This window comes from Sus scrofa, chromosome 18, assembly GCF_054392235.1.
Source record: "Sus scrofa isolate SSC_HxYL_T2T_F1_AM1 chromosome 18, Sscrofa_HxYL_maternal_Yorkshire_Landrace_v2.0, whole genome shotgun sequence".
Classification (NCBI taxonomy): Eukaryota; Metazoa; Chordata; class Mammalia; order Artiodactyla; family Suidae; genus Sus; species Sus scrofa.
In genome coordinates, this window is record NC_139400.1 from 22,866,704 (window position 1) to 22,881,026 (window position 14,323).

Below are 14,323 nucleotides of genomic sequence, written 5' to 3' on the forward strand. Positions count from 1 at the left end.
CCTTTGGCTTGTTCTTGTTTTTGTTCTTGCATTTTATTGCATGTGAATTTTAAAACATTTTGTGGGAACGGTCATCCAGTGTTTCCACTGATTTTACATCTTCAGCAGTAGGGAAGATGACTTAAAAGAAGAAATTAGGGATAAAATTCATTTTATTATCAGTTGCTGCCGTCTTTGAAAAGATCAGCCCAACTTACCCTCAACAGTTCCTCTTCCAGTGGCTTTCAGGAGAAGATACTTCTCTGTGCTGTTGTGTTTTGCAGACCAGATCTTCCCAGCTGAGGAGCCTCGTGTGCCACGAAGGAGCAGATAGGCTGTGCTGTGCTTGGGATGGTGGTTGTCTCGGGGAGACCTAGCAGCCAGGGTGCCTCACGAGTAGCAGCACGTGAGAGTGCCAGGATGGGGGAGGGCTCAGGAAGCACAGAGGTAGGAAACCCACAGAGAAACCTTTCATGACCAGCCATTCTAGGGAGAACTGACTGATGGAGAGGTGATCGCCCCACTGACCAAAAGAGGGTGCAAGATTGCTGGGAGCCTGTACCATTTGGGTTACATTCAGAAGTCCGAAGCTGGCGTTAACATATTTTCAGCTACATCCATGAAAAAAGGATCTTTGTAGGATGAATTAAGTAGGTCTTTTAGATCTTATATTCTGTGCTTTTAGATTGATTTTTCTCCTTCTTACCCTTACTCTGTACTTCAATTTGCTACCCAAAAAAAGTTCTTAATGTAGAAAGTAGTTTTTAAAAAATTTAAAGCAGATTGTCTCAAATGTCACCACAAATAGATGTTGACTGGATGAATAGCAAAGTATTTTGTTTTGTTTTTTGTTTTTCAAAAAGTAACTAAGGAGTTCCCCATCATGGCGCAGCAGAAACAAATCCAACTAGGAACCATGAGGTTGCAGGTTGGATCCCTGACCTCACTCCGTGGGTTAAGGATCTGGCGTTGGTATGAGCTGTGGTGTAGGTCACAGACGCGGCTCGGATCCTGCATTGCTCTGGCTGTGGCTGTGGCTGTGGTGTAGGCCGGCAGCTGTGGCTCCGATTGGACCCCTAGCCTGGGAACCTCCATATGCTGTGTGTGTGACCCTAAAAAGCAAAAAAAAAAAAAAAAAAAAAAGTAACTGAAGTGTTGCTGAGCCAGAGAGGAGGAGACTGTAAACGGTAGGCTTTCTTTAGACTGTAGGCTTCGCTTCTATCTGAATCTTCATATTGTACCTCAAAGTGGTGTCAGGTATCAGTGATTTATAATGAAGGCTTTAGGGGGGTTGGATATTCCTGACATTGGTATATCAGTAAAAATGCGAAAGGAGGGAAATTCTACTTGGCATAGCTGTGATTGTGTGTATGTTTAATGAATCATACATACAGATGGCTTTATAAAACAGGTATCATTTAAAGAATAATAAAACAATAAAAACTGTGTGCTACCACTCAAGTTAAAAATAGAATCTGCAATATCTTTAAAGATCTATCTGCCCCTTTCCAATTTTATTTCCTTTTCTAGGTTTTTAAAATCTGATGACTCGTGTACTTCAATTCTGGGAATTTTTTTTGATTCGCTTTACTAGTTGAATTTCTTGTAATTATTTTCACTGTCTTCCCCTTCTAACAAATCCCATTATTTAAATATCAGACCTTGTGGACTTTCTCCTTTTCTTTTTTCCAATTTCCCATATCTGTCTTTTGCTCTTCCTTCTTTGGAAGTTTTATCTCAGCGTTCTTTATAGTTTTATTCTCCTTGCATTGTTTCTGTTTCTCCAAATTGGCTTTTAATCTGTTTGCTTCGATCTTTGTCTTCCATATTAGAGACTTCTCAGATCCCTAGTAATCCTTGATAGATATCATGCATATCTTTTTAGTGTTATGCTCATGCATAGGACTAAAAAGCTGATAGGAAATTTTGTAAACATGAAGACATGCCAACTTTAAACTTAACAGTTGGAAGATCTGGATGGGCTCTATGATAGGCCATCCCTACTGTCAGTGTCTTTGGGCTTTTTTCCCTGGGATTGTCAGATTCCATGAGGAAGAGTCTTATAATGACTGGCCTAGAGGGTAAGATTTGACTGCCAGAACTGTAGTGATGGTCTCTGTATGCCCTAGGAATATATTAATTCCTGTTTGGAGTCCTTTTCTCTCCAGAGATTGTTTCCAAGTATCTGCCCACTTACGAGATGTCTGGTTGCACTATGGCGTGGAGGTGGGGAGTGAATCGAGGGAAGTAACGTCTTCAAACAGCTTTCTCAGCAATCTTTATTTTAGCCCCACCCTGCACATTTTATCCTCAGTCCAGGGGTACCTGGCGCTGTCCGTGTCTGTGCCCTTGAGGATTCTGTGGTATAAATGGTTCTGAGTTTCAGCTTTCCCCACTGTTGTCTTGAAGCTTCTCAGATCAGCCGCGTTCTCAACCCTCTGCTTTCCAGGTCACCAGGTTTCGTTCTGTTGTTTGCTCTCATGGTCTCCCTGCTGCTTTCTTTACTCTAACTTTAGTAGACCTTTAGGGAGAACTGAAGTGAAGTATGTAGGTTTCATCTACCGTCTTAGTCCAGACTTGTGCTCTGATTTTATAAACTTAATAGGCATAGTTTGTCAGGCAGTCAGGTAGAGGGAGCGTCTTGCTATTGGCCAGCGAGCACTCGATCAGCACGTTTGAATATCCTTTGGTTGGACTGGCACCTGCCACGTGATTGTTTTGTTGATCTGGAAGTGGTTTCTCTCTTTTTAACATCCTCTTCCAGTGAAATTCTTTTGACTTACAGTCAGTAGTTTGTTTTCCAAAAGCTCATCCTACAGGGGATTATTTTAATGGTTAAAATTTTAGTCTAAATGTTCAAGGCCACGTTTTACTACAGTTTTAGGGGATGTTGCAAGTCTACTGTGGGTCATATTCTAGGCTACGGTGAGTTAGAGCAGATCTAGACATTGCAGAGGGGGAAGGAATAGCCTGTCCTCAACTATATGTGAATTGTATTTTGCAAACAGGTAGTAAGCGTCAGCAGTTTACTACCTGTTTGCAAGGACTGTGCTGTGACAGCTGATACAGAGCGGGATGCAGTTACTGATCTCTGCCACCCCTTGCCTGCATTTGAAGACATGCCATACGTTGTACATGTTATTTGAGTTTTCTGTCAAAATGTACCAAGGTCATTTGATTTAAGGTCCTTGATATATTTAGGGTATATAAACTGTAAAGAGTTGACAGTTTATATACCTTAAACATAGTCGTGAGACATACCCTTTGTTAGCTATGGCTAAAATGACTAAGGACATTAGTGTGAATTCTTTTTAAAAAACTTATTTTGTCACTGACGTCTTTGTGCGTATTAACACATTACTACCTTAGTCCAGACATAGCCTTTGAACACACAGGCGGTTTCCTACCAGGAAGAGCTGCCTTTGAAAATACATTTCTAAAATTGTGAACAAGTTGATTTAAAGAAATGAAAAAAAAAAAAAAAAAAAAAAAAAGGAGTTTCCGTCGTGGCGCAGTGGTTAACGAATCCGACTAGGAACCATGAGGTTGCGGTTCAGTCCCTGCCCTTGCTCAGTGGGTTAACGATCCGGCGTTGCCGTGAGCTGTGGTGTAGGTTGCAGACGCGGCTCGAATCCTGCGTTGCTGTGGCTCTGGTGTAGGCCGGTGGCTGCAGCTCCGATTCGACCCCTAGCCTGGGAACCTCCATATGCCGCGGAAGCGGCCCAAGAAATAGCTAAAAAGACCCCCCAAAAAATAAATAAATAAATAAAAAATAAAGAAATGAGTACATGATGAGAAAAATCCTTTTAACGGGTCAAATAAGTGTTTCTATTGGTGGTAACCTAAATAATTTGGGGAAAAAATATAAACATTGGCCCACATGTTCAAGGTGCATCTCATAAGAATTGGCCATTTCAAAAAATGTATTCTGCATTTGACCCATGTCTGGGGGAAACTGAGTGTGTTATTGTAGGAGTTTGTAGGTGTAGTCATTGCAGTGCCTTCCACAGTTTCCCTTCATAGTTGAGGGAGGTAGGTGGTTAATAGTCCAATAAAGATTAGTAGGCCAAACAGAATTTTTCCATGTAGGCTGGGTGGTTTTAAAGCTCAAAGACTTGTCAGTAGCTCAGTTAAGAGCATTTAAGGAGAAACAGTGATCTGTGACTCTTTTATTTTCAGCTATAAAGTATTTGTATATTTTTAAATATTTTCGTATATTCAACTGAAATACTATTGATAAAATGCCTGTAGTTCAGAAGATTGTATGTAGTCCATAAGATTTTTCTTTTTTTGCTTTTTTTTTTGCTTTTTAGGGCGCACTCAAGGCATATGGAGATTCCCAGGCTAGGGGTCTAATCGGAGCTGCAGCCGCCGGCCTACACCACAGCCACAGCAACGCAGGTATCGAGCCACATCTGTGATCTATACCACAGCTCATGGCAACACCGTATCCTTAACCCACTGAGTAAGGCCAGGGATCAAACCTGCATCCTCATGGATGCTAGTCAGTTTCGTTAACCGCCAAGCCATGACGGGAACTCCTAGAAGATTTTTTTTAATGTTGTATCAGTAGCATGAATTCCTTGGCTTTTATTATAGTATGCAAAAAGTACGTAAACAAGCCCAAAGAAGTTGGGTTTTTGTCCTGGGTCACAGATTTAATCGCAGAGCTAAAGCTAATTGTTACCCATTCTCAGCTACATTCATCCATAACTTTGATCATATTCCCTTTCTGTTCCAAACTCCAAGTGCTTTACCAGCTTTCTTGTTTATATTTATAAAATGACTAAGATGAGGGTGGAATTCTGTGTTTCCCCCTTATTTTAGCAAAGTAGAAAAAAATGGTATGAAAAGATAGCATTTATCCCAAATCATGGAGTGTGAGTCCAGTGTTGGTTGGGAAATAGAACACTTGGGGTCTTCTTGAATATTTTGTGCTTAAGTTGAATTCTGCTCACATTGAACTGGACCAAGTTAGTCAGTGTCTTCTGGAGTTTGTGCAGATAAGGAACAAGGACAAGGTGATTGTCTTCAAATATTTGAAGGACAGTTAATGTAGGAAAGGAAAAAGGATGAAGGACCCAACTGACACTAAGAAAGATTTGAGTTTAATTTAGTCTCACATTTTTTTTTTCCAAACATCTACTTTGGGCTGGGCATTATGCCAGGTGCCTCAGGAGGTACAGAGATAAGATGCTTTCTAGTCTCATATTCTGAAAAAAGTTTGGGTAGTCAGCTCTAACACTGAGACTAGATGTGACTCTCAAGTACAAAATGTGAGAGTCAAAGAAATGAGAGCTTCGAATAAGCTGAGCCTTGAGTGGGGAACACCTGAGCGCAGGAAGAGTTTGTGATGAGGTTGCATAGGGCATGCTTAGAGGTTGCATCTCGGCTTGGAGGGAACCTGGGGTTTGTGCAAGACTTGGGAGAGAGAAGGCCTGAGGGTGTATTGGGCACTGCTTTTGTTGGAAATGAGCCAGGGACAATTTCTGTTTCAGGGGAGAGTCGCGGTAGGATTGTGCTTTGTAAATACGCAGCCCTGTGCAGGAATGGTGAAGATGGGTGAGATGCTGAGGTGGGCTTATCTGAGTTATTGAAAAACCCCACCAATCTGGGGTTTGCCCTCAGAGGGACTGTTGATGAGACCCCCCCGAAATTTTCTGCAAAACATGGTGTGTGCGTGTATATTTATCTTATCAAAGCATGAAAAAGTCCATGATACAATAAAAGGTCAAACTGGTAAAGTAGAGAAATAGCCCAGGTGAAGGCTCTTGGTTGATAAGGGGGTTAGGAATGAAAAGGGGAAATCATTCAGAAGCTATTTCAGCATGTTGTTTTTGTAAATTATAGGTAAAGGCTTTTTTTTTAAAGCTCTTTCAGAAATGTGTTTAGGTTTCTCCTGGATCCTCCACTAGACTGTAAGCTCTTTGAGAGCAGAAAATACATCTACTTGTTAATCATTCTGGTTCCTGAACTTGGCAAAAGGCCTGGCACATCATAGCCTCTTAGTAAATATTTACCTGAATGAGAATGAAACATGTGGCTGTATGGCGTTTCCCGCAGCACTGTCACTGCTGTGGCTCAGGTTCAACCCCTGGCCCAGGAACTAATGCATGCTGCGGGGGCAACAACAACAACAGAAAAAAGTGAAGATGTGGCTGTGGTTTTGAGGCAAATAACTTAAGTGAAAAACTGTATTGTGCTTAAAGGAACTGTGGACTCTAAAGAAACTAGTTTAAAAGGAAGATTCTTACTGAGCGCCTTGAGTGAGAGGTTTCAGTAAGTCATCTCTAGGTGGCTGTGTCCAGGAAATAGCTGGAAATTTGGATGTACCACTTAGGAGAAAGGTGGCCGGGGGCGGGGGGTGGGGGGAATACAGCCTCGGAGTTATCTTTACAGTGGAGAGGGGCGGGAGAGAAATCTTGGGAAAGAAAGAGAGGGGTGGTCTGACGTAAAGGAGAACTGAGTGTATGGTGTTAATGGGGGACCATCGCTAGCCACGTCTTACTCAGGATGGCATCTGGTGCATCAGGCCGTCATCAAGAAACAAAGACCTTCACAACCCTGGGAAAGGAAAGGCTGGGAGAGGAAAGGCCAGGAGGACCTCAGGGGCTTTAGGAACCAGGCAGTGCTGGCTCCTAGGGAAGCTCTTTGGCTCGCTCAGCTCTCTCAGCTGCCTGCAGCACCAAACTGGCAACTCTCAGGAGGTGTCTGGGAAGTGGCTCCCCAAACCCCACTGCTGTTGCCTGTGGCCCCCCACCTGCCCACTGCTGCCAGTTCTAGGAGTAAGTCTTCTTCTTTCTCACATGTCAAATTTCACTTCTGTGCCTCACAGGACCCAACCTGGGATCCTGCTGGAGGGCATCTGAGGACTGTGATATGGAGAAGAGGGTAGCAGGATGTGTGGCTGATGATTAATTGTCAACAGACAAGCAGGCACTTGTGGTTTAGAGCATTGAAAATGGGTCGTGTCACTTCCTTTCCAAACTACTTGAAAACCCCCACGCAATACCTTTGGAATGAAATTGAGATTTTACAAGCTTAGCACCCGGTGCCTTCTCGCCAGCAGACAGCAATCATCTCTGTTTAGCGTGACTGTCCCTCTGCTCCATGCTTTTCTGTCCTCTCAACCTGGAAGGTACACGCCAGTCTCCTCATCCTGGTGATCTGCTCCTTGAAACTTTCAGATTTAGGTGGTCCCCCTGCCCGTTGTGACTTCTCTAGGATGAAGGACGTTTTGTTTCTTTTTGTCTATGTGTTCCCAGGGCTTAGCAAACTGCCTGTCACTCCATTTGCGGAAATGAGGGAAGGAAGGAAGGGAACTTTGGGTGGTGGGGTGCTGTTACATTTTGTGGGTAAGTGATCAGTAATGATCTTCAAGGGATAGGTTTTAATCCAGAGGAGGTGCTGAAAGCCAACCGCAGGAGGTTGAAGAATGGAGGATGAGTAGGGATTGAAGAATTCGTGATGATGTATGGCAAAGACCTTTGATAAAGAGATAATGACAACCCAGGCGAATTTGAGAGGCAAAAGCAGGGGAAAAGCAGCTACCCACCCACCTGCCCCCAGGAAGCCATAAGCCAGTTAGAAGTCAGAGAACAAACTCTTTGGAAAAGTCAGTGTGAACAAGAAAGGCGAACTGAACTGAGTCAGGAGCACTCCCGGAGGTTTACTCTTAAGAGGAGGGATACTTTTTTCTCCAAGACAGTAGCAACTGAGAGGGAAGCTTTGGTGGTGAAGGCAAGAAATATTTAGGGAAGCTATCCACTCATAATGAGGAGGCCAGAGGCAGAATCAGGATTTGGAGCTTCAGAACATGCAAAATGTGTAACTACCACTCTGGAATGTGGCAGGAAGGTAAGAGAATGGTACTCGAGTAGTCAGAGCCTGGTCGAGGTTAGCACGGATCTGAAATGGACCCAATCAGAATAGGCCGATGTTGCCCAAAATGCATGTCAGTCTTACAGCAGAGATAGGAAAGGAGGTTGTAGAGAGTACCAGGAGTTTTAGTCAATAGACTTGGCAGAAAATCCCGGGGTGGGGGGCTTTGGGACGGGTGAAGGGATCCAAGGCTCAGGTTTGGGTCCATAGAAGGCTGACTGTAGGGGGCGCTCTTAAACCACACTTCATTCTCCTGGGAAAGAACTTGATGCCTAAGGAGCTGCGCACACAAACAGAACATCCTATTAGCAGGGGGCAGAGCACATAGGGGAATGCCACACCAGCTGAGAAGCTGGGCCTATGATCCCAAAAGCTTCTTCTGAAATTAAAGATTTTATGATTATTGGGGGATTGCTGCAGAAGGTGGCAATTGCCAGAATTCAAAATTAAGTGCAAAATGTAATAGGATATACACAGAATTTGTTTTGTTTTTCAATGGCTGTGCCTGCAGCATATGGAAGTTCCCAAGCTAGGGGTTGAATCTGAGCTGCAGTTGCCAGCCTACATCACAGCTTGTGGCAATGCCAGTTCGTTAACCCACTGAGCACAGGCAGGGATTGAACCCACATCCTCAAGGACGCTATGTCAGGCTCTTAACCTGCTGATCCACGAAGGGAACTCCTATATACAGAATTTTTTAAATTAAGGTGTTTTGTTTGTTCGTTTGTTTTTGTTTGTTTTTTGTCTTTTTAGGGCTGAATCCATGGCATATGGAGGTTCCCAGGCTAGGAGTCCAATCGGAGCTGTTGCTGCAGGCCTATACCACAGCCACAGCAACGCCAGGTCTGAGCTGTGTCTGCAACCTACACCACAGCTCATGGCAACACCAGATCCTTAACCCACTGAGTGAGGCCAGGGGATCGAACCCAAAACCTCATGGTTCCTAGTCAGATTCATTTCTGCTGCGCCACGATGGGAACTCCTAAAATAAAATTCTTAATATCCACATTTCACATATGGATTTTCCTCCGGGGATATCTGTATTTTCTTGTTAATAAAACTCCCAACATTCTCCCCGCCACACACTCTAAACATTTACTAAGCACAGAGGTACTACGCTATGATATGCTATAGGGATATGGTTGAAACAAATACTTATGACTCCCTCTTCCTTAGTGCTCATGCTTGTGTGGTAGAGCTGACCATTAAACAGTCCAACAATGCATATGCAGCCATATAAAAAATGCAGAAGAATATGCCTCTCGCCCTGGGGTAAGGAAAGCATTTATAAGCAAAATATAAGACCCAAAAGGAGAAATATTGCTCCATTTACTAAGCCTAGATTTAAGACTTTTATAAAACAAGCACTATAAACAAAATTAGATCAACAATAGACTGGCAGAAAATACTTGCGACCGATGTATTAATAACCATAATCTAGCTGAGACACCTCTGATATGAAACAGCAAATAATGCTGTGGCTCTCTCCTTGGCCTCGGGAAGACACTCCACCGCTGCTGGCCTCTCCGTCGACACGTCAGGATCGTTTTTACGTATAGGTGGCTGTGAGGCTCTCATGAGATATAAATGAGCATGCTTTGAAAACGGAGTGCAGGCCAAATGCAAAGAACAAGTATGTATTAATTTGCTGCAAAGTGCTTTCTTCTCCTGAAATATTGCTGTCAAGCTTCGGGCCAGTGGCAGGAACAGGGGCATAAGCTTATGGCCCCGTGGATTTCTTTGGTGTCAGTCAAGGAGCCCCTGGACCGCCCCCCACAGGCCACATCGCGCTGTGGCTGTCACTCCATCTAGGAATGGCACCTACAATTTCCCTTCAAGAAGACCTTCAGTTCCAGTGGCTTCCAGGTTTGAATTCTGCTACCAGTCCTCCTGGGGGAAAGCCAATGCTCTGAGTTTAATTGCCACAGACTATCAAAGATGACAACTTTGAGTAATTACCCTTATTATATTTGACACTTAAAAGAGCTGCTCATCGCAACCAGCTGTTGTGATAACTGTCATCCCGGGTTTTCATGTTGGGGAAGATGCTTCCAGACAGCATTTGGCGGGATATCTGAAGTGTATTCTGTAATCATGCATCTAAGAAGCCTTTTAGGGACCACCTGAAGTGTCCTTATGTATCAAAGAAGGCTGAATTTTAACCCAGCATAAATGGAGGAATATTCTTCTTTTATTCATTCCTTGAACATACGTTTCATTGCGTGCCCATCAGCTGGAGCGCCAAGGACAAACGGATGTGTTCCCCATCACTAAGATAATCACAGGCTCCAAGGGGACACGGACACCAATATTTCTTAAAGCTTTTTGGTTGTGAACTGTAAGACCTAATGAGAAGCACCCTAGACGTGCAAAGTGGTAGCGCAACACGAGGGAGGGAGGGATTGTGTCCGTCAGGGAGGACCAGGGCCGTCTTCCCAGGGCGAGGAAAGCAGAAGCTGGATTTCAAAGGATGAGCAGAGTTTGCTAAGTGAAGACCAAGGATTTGAGGGAGGGCACGGGAGGGAGAGGATGTGGCGTTCCGAGCGGAGGAGGTGGCGGGCAAGACCGTGAGAAAGGCATGGAAGGGCCTTCATGGTGGTATGGTGTCATCAGGGCACTGCTGGAGGGGCAGCAAGCAGTGGGGCTGGAAAGACAGGTTTTGGACAGAGTTTGAAAGGCCTTGACCGCCATGTAAGGAGGGTTGACTTTCTTTTGCTGTCCGTGTGGAAGGGTCAGTGTTTCCATAGCTGAGAAAGGAAATTTGGAGTGAACTATACCTAAAGGGTTGGAGCAGAAGGAAAACTGGAGGTAATGAAGCCAGTTTAATTTGTGTGTGTGTGTGTGTGTGTGTGTGTGTGTGTGTATGTGTGCTTTTTAGGGCTGCACCTACAGCATATGGAAGTTCCCAGGCTAGGGGTCAATTCAGAGCTGCAGCTGCTGGCCTATACCACAGCCACATCCACGTGGGATCCAACCCGTGTCTGCGACCTACACCATAGCTCACGGCAACTCCGGATCCTTATCCCACTGAGCAAGGCCAGGGCTCAAACCCGCATCCTCATGGATACTCATCAGGCTCATTACCACTGAGCCACAACAGGCACTCCCATGAAGCCTGTTTAAAAACTCTTGAGAATAAGCCAGACACAAAAGGACAAATATTATATGGTCCATTTATATGAGGTACCTAAAATAGAACCATAGAGAAAGTAGACTATTGGTTACCAGGGGTTGTGGGGGAGGGGGAACAAGGAGCTTCTGTCTAAGGGGTACAGAGTTTCACTCGGGGATGATGGGAAAATTCTGGAGACGAATAATACACCAGTGTGAATGTACTTAGTGCCAGTGAATTGTACCCTCAAAAAGGGTTAAAATGGTAAATTTTTTGTGTATTTTGCTGTAGTAAAAAAAACCAAGCTATTGTGTTTGTCCCAGTAAGCAAGTGCACATGAGTCTGAGTTGAGGTAATGCGCTTAAAGAGGAAAAGAATAATTAGCAATTTCCCCCCCAGTGAGAGTTATTTAAGAGACATATCTGAGAGATAATTGGTGGGATTTGTGCCTGGGTCAAAGGTCAAGAAGAGGGCAGCGCTGATGCTAGTCTTTGCTTTGTACACATCTGTGTCCATATTGGCTGAAGAGGAAGAGAAGGATGAGTTTGATTCTGTGGGGTGTGATCTAAAGTGGATAAAAATGTGTGTTCACTCTCACACATGCACGCGTGCACACACACACACACCCCTAGAGCTCAAGGGAGACAACAGACTTAGGGGTAACAGTTCAGTAGGTGTCAATAAGGGGTAATATGGAACTGAAATCATTCAGGGAACAGTGAGGGGGCAAAAAAGAGCCATCAGCAGAATCTTGGAGAACACCAACCCGTGGGACTGAGAGGAAATAGAAAAGAACCAGGAAACCAGGAAAAAAAAAAAAAAAAAAAAAAAAAAAGAGGTTTTATGGAAGTGAAGAGAGCAGCTATGAGGTTACAATGAGGTAAGAAGTGAATGGGAGGAGTTCCCCTCGTGGCTCAATGGAAACGAATCCAACGAGCATCCATGAGGACACCAGTTCGATCCCTGGCCTCGCTTAGTGGGTTAAGGATCCAGTGTTGCCGTGAGCTGTGGTGTAGGTCACAGACATGGCTCAGATCTGGCGTTGCTATGGCTGTGGTGTAGGCCAGCGCTCTGATTCCACCCCTAGCCTGGGAAACTCCATATACTGCAGGTGTGGACCTAAAAAAAATAAAAATTAAAAATAAAGAAGTGAATGGGGGTGTGAGGAAGTGGAAGTAGTCTGCAGAGACTAATTTTTTTAAAAAAATATGTGTGAGCTGCTTCATCTTCTTTGCAAATAACAATAGAACTTTTGGTATTAGTCCTCATTCTTAATCTCTTTATGTGTTCACACTTATAATTTCAGCTCGAGCTCAGTCTCACTTACTATTGGTTGTCCCTGTCTTCAGTAGACCTCACATCTCAGCCCCTCTCCAATTAAATGTGAGGTTCTTAAACTGAAGAAGAGAGAAAAAACCAAGCTGATGCTCCTTTTTTTTTTTTTTTAAATCATCTTTTGTAATGATAAATGGCATTGCGAAGATGGCTCCTAGTTCAGCAGAAGATAAGTTTCTTTTTTTCAAATTAAATTGTAGTTGATTTACAATGTTGTGCCAATTTCTGCTGTACAGCAGAGTGACTCAGTCATATATATATATATATATACACATATATATACACACACACATATATATGTATACATACATACGTATATATATACATATATATATATATATAAAATAGACACAATCATTTTTATATTCTTTTCCATCATGGTCTATCAATAACTTTCTGTCTTTAGAGAATCCCTTCAATAATGTAATGATCCTCTCCTTGTAAATGAGGATGATTTTCTGTTTAAAACTATTTTTAATTTATTTTTTATTGAAGTAACATTGGCTTGTGGGGTTTTTTTAGGGCCACACCCACAGCATATGCAGGTTCCCAGGTTAGGGGTCGAATTGGAGCTGTAGCCGCTGGCTTACACCAGAGCCACAGCCATGCAGGATCCAAGCCTCATCTGTGACCTACACCACAGATCACGGCAACACCAGATCCTTAACCCACTGAGTGAGGCCAGGGATCGAACTTGTGTCCTCATGGATGCTAGTCAGATTCTGCTCTCTGGTCAGATGACATTTCATTGGAAAACCGTGTAGGATTTCCATTTTAGTATCCAAGAATGGAGTTCCCATCATGGCTCAGTGGTTAACAAATCTGACTAGCATCCATGAGGTTGTGGGTTCGATCCCTGGCCTCCCTCAGTGGGTTAAGGATCCGGTGTTGCAGTGAGCTTCAGTGTAGGTTGCAGACACGGCTCGGATCTAGCGTGGCTGTGACTGTGGCTGTGGTGTAGGCCGGCAGCTGCAGCTCTGACTGGACCCCTAGCCTGGGAACCTCCATATGCCGAGGGTGTGGCCCTAGAAAAAAACAAAAAAAAAAGAAAGTAGTATCCAACATCATGGCCAGTTTGCCAGACGGGAATTTCTGGCTTATGATTTTATATAAGTTTCATGTGCACAACTTTCTGCTTCTACTTCTATATGCCCTCCAGCATGCTCACTGCCACAAATTTCCTTTCCCCTCATCCTCATGCAGTGAACCCCTTTTCCAGCCCCTTCGCCTCTGGTAACCTTTGGTAATCGCTCCTCTGTGTCTCCTTGTTTGCTTTTCATTTGTCTGTTTATTTTGTTTTTGTTTGTTTTTTATATTCCATGTATGAGTAAAATCACATGGCATTTGTCTTTCTCTGGCTTCTTTCCCCTTGCGTAATACTTTCAAGGTTCAGAGTATGATTTTCCTGACTCTCAGTTAAGACTTAGACTCTGTATCCTGTAGTTGTGATACACATTGCTGACACGTGATAAACCGGGTATTAAAAAACCTGGATCCTAGTTCTGTTGTGCCCCTCACCACCTGTGTGATACTGAATACGTCCCACGTCATCTTGCTTTTCTCATCTATCCAATGAGAGGTTTGGGCTGAGGGATCGTGAAGATTCGTCGCTGTTCTAATACATTCCCGCTCGGTTACCTTTGTGACTGTGGCCAGCATCAGGGATGCTGTGTGTGATGGGGGATCTAGCAAAACTACTGATCCACACTGGGGTTTGGGTGTGACAGCTCCCTGTCAACTGGGTATCACCTCGTCCTCTTCCCTGCGGGGCCCGGAGACCTCGTGGCCTTCTCAGTCCAACCTCCCAAGCCCCTCTCCTGGGCTGGCGTCTCAAGGCCACGGTGTGGTTTGATGGAGCTGATGTGGAAACTCTGGGCAGGGGAGGTGGGAAGAGGAGACCGGGCCAAACTGCCCTAAGGAAGTGAGGCGAGGGTCTCCAGATGCCTCCCACAGGCAGTGATCTGTGGTGCCCACATTCAAGTCAGGCTCCAGGGGCAAGTGGGCTCCTAGTACAAG